This window comes from Colobus angolensis, unplaced genomic scaffold, assembly GCF_000951035.1.
Source record: "Colobus angolensis palliatus isolate OR3802 unplaced genomic scaffold, Cang.pa_1.0 Scaffold19, whole genome shotgun sequence".
NCBI classification, from domain to species: domain Eukaryota; kingdom Metazoa; phylum Chordata; class Mammalia; order Primates; family Cercopithecidae; genus Colobus; species Colobus angolensis.
In genome coordinates, this window is record NW_012115043.1 from 9,197,335 (window position 1) to 9,203,334 (window position 6,000).

The window sequence follows — 6,000 nt, forward strand, 5'->3', positions numbered from 1 at the left end:
GGAGAGGGAACCTGAAGCCGAGCAGTGAAGTGGGCAGAATGGGACTTCATGCTCCCTCCAGCCCCCAGGACTCCCTCACCTGCCAACCAGCTCCTACACAGGTGCAGCATTTTTGCCTGTGCACCCTCCTGCACTCCTCCCCTCCTGGCCATGGCTTTATCATCTAGACACATGGAAAACCCCAACACAAAGCAGCCAGCTCCCTGCCTTGCCACCAGAATGCGGTCCCTCTCTCCCAGCAAGAACTCTCCCTGGGTCACTGGAAAAGGCACTTCGGCCACTGGAGGTCTGACACCCAAGGAAGATGGGACCCAGTTCCTCTGCAGTCACCAGCCTCTGCCTTAAAGAATCTGCAGTTTGAAAATCTCCAACAACCCCTGCTATGAACTCAATCATGTCCCCTCCAAACTCCTATGCTGAAGCCCTAACCCCCAGGGGGATGGTGCTGGAGACAGGGCCGTAGGGAGATAACCAGGTTTAGGTGAGGTCATGACGGTGGAGCCTTCATGATGGGGTTAGTGCCCGGTTACGAGAAGATGCCAGAGAGCCTGCTTGTGCACGCACGCTCACACGCTCTCACGCTCTCGCTCTGTCATGTGAAGACGCAGCCAGAAGGCAGCTGCCTGTAAACCAGGAAGAAGGCCCTCACCAGAACCCAACCATGCTGATCTCAGACTTCCAGCCTCCAGAACCGTGAAAAAATTTCTATTGTTTAAGCCACCCAGTCCACAGCATTTTGCAATGGCAACCTGAGCTAATACCTTCCCCAGGGAGATTCCCCTTGACCAAGAGTAGACAAGCCCCCACAGGCAAACTAAACAGTGTGTCAAACATTCACAGCTTGTAAAAAGCAGCTTGGGAGGCATGACGCCCTACTGTCAAATTCTCCCCCACCCTGAATTCCCCATCCCACAGCTTGGTGGCCTAATGTCAGAATGTCAAGGAGCCTTGAACCCCCTCCTTTTCTGCCACAGGGCAGCAGAAGGGGACAGCGCCAGGGAGAACCTGTGCAGTGAGATAACGGATGGAACAGTAAGCCCCAGGAAACAGAAATGGCCACAGAACCTTTGTACTTGTAGTCTCAGGGAGATCAGAGTCTCTGAAAGCATACTAACTATGTGACAAGCCCTCATTCCCAACCTCAACACTGGGAATCTAAAATTAGCCAGAGAAAGAGTCTACTCAGCTCTGTGTCTCCTACACAGGCCCTGATAAGTGTCACTACCTCCTTTGGCAATAGCTTGTCTTGTGAGTGCTATAAATACTACCTCAGCCTACCCAATGTGAATTATGAATACCAAGAATCATTTCAGGGTTTTCAGGCACTGGCTATGTGACAGGGGTATCAAATTCAAAGTCGCCTGCACAAGACACGTACCCAGGGAACACATAAATCCCTCAGGTCCAACCCTGCATTTTAAACAGTGGGGAGGACTCACTCAAGAGCACCTCCACCTTCCCTGCGGCTGAGGCTGCAGCTGCTACTGCTGCAGCTCTGAAGAGCTGAGGAAACGGTTTTCACCTTTTGTCAAATTGCTAGGAAGTAGGAAGCTGAGAGAGATGAGAAGCTTGAGATTACAGAAAAGGACAAAAAGGAGTTTGGCCTTCTTGGATATGTAGATCCGGCTCAGAGCTTTCCAGTGAAGAGGACCTTGGAAAAGGAAGGCTGGAGAAGCAGTAGGTACTCCCCCGATGATCCAGGGCTGTTACTTGTCACTAGTCCCCTTGGGGGCTTGATCCAATAAGGTTCTTTTTTTTTTTTTTCTTGAGACAGAGTCTCGCTCTGTCGCCCAGGCTGGAGTGCACTGGCGCCATCTCGGCTCACTGCAAGCTCCGCCTCCCGGGTTCCTACCATTCTCCTGCCTCAGCCTCCTGAGTAGCTGGGACTACAGGCGCCCGCCACCACACCCTGCTAATTTTTTTTGTATTTTTAGTAGAGACAGGGTTTCACGGTGTTAGCCAGGATGGTCTCGATCTCCTGACCTTGTGATCCGCCCACCTCAGCCTCCCAAAGTGCTGGAATTACAGGCGTGAGCTACCATACCGGGTCAAAGGTTCTTTTTTTTTTTTTTTTAAGAGTCTCACTCTGTCACCCAGTAGGCTCTTAATAGATGTCTGTAGATTGAATTTCAGTTTTTTGGGTTTCTGGGGTTCACAACTGCAGACCCCTAACCCCCAGGAGCAAGGCCAGCTGCACTGGTCTGCAAAACCAAAGTGTCAGCCAGACTCCCCGCACCTGGCCGAGAGGTAAAGCTCAGGCACAGGGAACAGGTGGAGGAGTAATGGCTCCGAGGTCAGGATGCTGGGGAATGGAGATGTGTGTCAGAGTCAAGAGAGATAGCAGAGGGGGGCTGGAAAACAGCCCATCAAGGCATATGGAGTCCCAGAGGCAAAAGGGAGAGAGGGTGTTAGAGGATGATAAGCAGTGAAACGTGATGGGCAGCCCCAAGCAGGGCACCTGGGAACAAACTGTGAGATCTGGCCACCAAAGGGTTGCTGGAGGCCTTCCAGAATGGCGTTCTGGCATAGTGGTAACCGCAGAAGTCCATGAGGAGGAACAAGATATAGGTTACTCTTTCTAAAAGTCAACAGACAGCTAGGCCAGTGGTTAAAAAAACAAACAAACAAAAACATTGCTCCCCATACAGTGTGGCGCCCCAGTCTTTTAACAATCCCTGTGCTATCTGCCTTTCTCCCACTGTGCTGTCCCATCTTTTTGTCTTGGTTCATTCAGTCTCTCCTGTCCAGAACATCATCTCCCACTGGCTTTTTGACATTCTGCAGATTGCTGAAGGCATGGCTGAAGTGCACCTCCAGGAACCCCTTCCCGAGTTCCCCATCACATCCCCTCCATCGGGTACCTCTCTCCTGACCTGGAAACTGCAATATTGCCGACCCACACACTCCTGCAGGCAGAGTCGGGGACTCACTGCCTCTGTATCACTCTCAGGAGGCACCACAATCTTTTGCCCACGACAAACCCTCAAAAAAGGGGAGTCCATTGAATACAGTGGTTTCCTTTAAAAACAGTTACTTATTTTTCTCCCTCCTTTGCTCAAATTCCTTGTGCTTAATAACGGACATAACTGCCCACCACAAAACCCCTGTGTCCAGTATTTCACAAGTTTGATTCTGCCAGCCCCCCAGAGGGAGGAAAAGTGAGGAATAAGCTGTGTGGAGGGACCTGGGACTGGGGGGATGACAGTGTCTATCTCTTCTCTCCCCACCTGCCCCGATGTCACAGGGTCGGCAGAAGGCAGGGTCTTGGAAAGAATGCTCTAGAAGCCATCCGAAAGAGTTCAGTCCCTGCTAGGCTACTCTGGGCCACTCCTCTAAAGGGCTGAAAGAAGCCAGTTTTCCAGTGTCTAAGGCAAACTAAGGAACTGGACCTATCTGCTCAGAACTAAACCCTCCCTCTTGCCCATGCCCTTGCCCTCTCCCTCACCCCCTGTGTCAAGCTGAACTCCTATGGAGACGCGCCAGAGGGGCACTCACGGAAGGGATGGGGCACAGGGGCCTGTGCTGCACCCCACTTCCTGAAACACATGCTCTAAGGCATCTGCCAGACATCCCACCTAAATGTGCAGACCTAAAATAATCCCAGATAATAATGACCAGACCTAAAAATAATCCCATACCCCATGAGGGTGCCCCCACCTGGCATCCCAAAGTTCTCACAGAGAACCCAGCCAGAGAACCAGCAGCCCTGCACAAGACGGCCCTCAGGTCCCAATCATCCAAGCCCCAACCAGACCCCTCCAGTGAGTCTGGAAGCAAAAGCACTGGGCATTAAAATGTCAGGGCCTGGCCTCCCGAAGTGCCCCCTTGCCTCTTCCTTCCCTTTCTGCCTCCTTCCCGCACAAACATTTGCTGGACGACTGCTCTATAAACTGACATCAGTGGAAAAGAAACATCCGGAGTACAATCCGAGTTGAGTCATTAAACATCACAGAATCCCTTAGGGGAAGCAAAAGGCCAAACTGAGCCACTCAATGCTAGGGTTTCAAAACCCCAAAATAAAGCATGTCTACCACTGCTCTGAAGGGAGCATCACATGTGCCCATCTCCTCCGAGCCACAGGGGCCCTTGTAGCAGGCAGCCACTCACACTCCTGCACGGGTGGCCAGGGGTCAGCCACTGGCACCTGGGGGTGGGCCCGGCCTGTGGACAATAGCAGTGAAACTGATTTTTATCCACCCACCCACCGGCAGCTGCAGGAAGGGCTCACACTGTTTGCAAACCCGGAGAACTATCATTTTATGTCCTCCAAAACACCGAGGAGAAAGCAAACCAGTCACAGGAACCTAGACTCAAAGAGGAGGAGGTAAGTGAAAACCAGCCACACAGAAAATGCAGAGGGGTTCAACGCTGGCCTGACTTACTCAGGGCAGACGCTTTGCATCCGTTGTGTTTTTGTTGAATTCTCACACGGGGGGCTGATTCAAAGTACCACCACAAAATAAACTCGAGGACAGCTGACTATTAAACAGGAAGGGACAAGAGGGAAACTTGGAATCAACTTTCAATTACTCACACTACTTAAAACCACCTCTCAGCAGCTGGTGCAATCAGTCAGCAACATAAACCATGGCCAGGGGCAGATAAGCAGCTGGATCTGGGTAACTCTTCAAGAACTGCCCTCCTTCAGTCCCTGCTATCAGTCAGGTAGCCCAGCACCTGCAGAGGAAGAAAGGGTCTTGTATTAGAGCACGCTTTTGGCACCTGCCATGTGCAGATCATATTCTCATTAGCCAGTACTCGCTGCTTGTTTCTCTGAAGACACAAATGACAGGAGTCTATGTAGCTACTTTCCAATCCTATTTTTAGGATCCAAGTTAATATTCTATCAAAAAAAAAAAAAAAAGTAGGTTGACAATGCCAAATGGCCTCTCTCTCTGCACCACCAAATCTACCCGTCTCTCAAAATCTTTCTAGCCAACTGCATGCCCTTTTACCAATGAGCTGCTTTATTGTGTGTTCACCGTTGGATCACCCAAATTTAGCAAGCAAAAATGCAGGAAATCTAGTTAAACTTGCATTTCAGGTAAACCACAGATAATTCTGCAGTGTAAGTATTTGCCATGCAATCTTTGGAAGATACTTATACTATAAATGATAGACTGCTTATCTGAGATTTAATTCACCTGGGCAGCCTGTATTTTCTCTGGCAACCCTGCTTCATCTTCATTCCAGAGAAAACACTAAATCCCTAGAACAGCTGGAAGCAAACTTCTAGAGCCTCCAGCTGCCAGCCCATTCTACACAGAGGATTAGGTAAAGCAGTACACTGACCCCGCCACTCTGGGCAACAAGGGCAGGCAGAAGGGAGCAGGAGGATTGCCTCCAAAGGAGAGGCAAGTCCCTTCTCCCCTTCTTAACTTACTGGACTTACTCAAAATATCGACACAGGAAAATGTGAACTTAAACAAATGCTGTATGATTCCACTGATTGAGGACCTAGAGTAGTCAAAATCATAAAGACAAAGTAGACTGGTGGTTGCCAAGGGCTGGAGGGAAGGAGGATGAGTGGTAATGGGCAGTTTCAGTGTTACAAGATGAAAGAGTTCCGGAGATGGATGGTGGTGATGCTGCCCAGCAATGTGAATGAACTTAATGCCACTCAACTATACACTTACAAATGGTTAAAGTAGTAAATTTTATGTTATGTTTATTTTTACCACAATGTGTTCTTAAACTTTCAATTTCCTTCTCATTTCCAGCTTAGCCAGCTCTTTCCCTCTCTTGTGTCTACTTCATCTCTAACTTCATGGAATAGGTATCTACTGAGAACCTTACACAATGCAAAAGGAAATCAAATCAGCAGGATACAAATGAAATGCAAGGAAGGCCAGGGCAGAGGGAGGAGCAGGTTTGCAGCCAGGGAGTACATTTCGCAAGCCCGCCTGGCTCCCGTCTGTCTAGGCCTCGGGGCTCCCTGCAGAAGCACCCTCACAACCCCACTATTCTTTCACCCTTGGTGCATCCTAAGGGCCTTGGCAT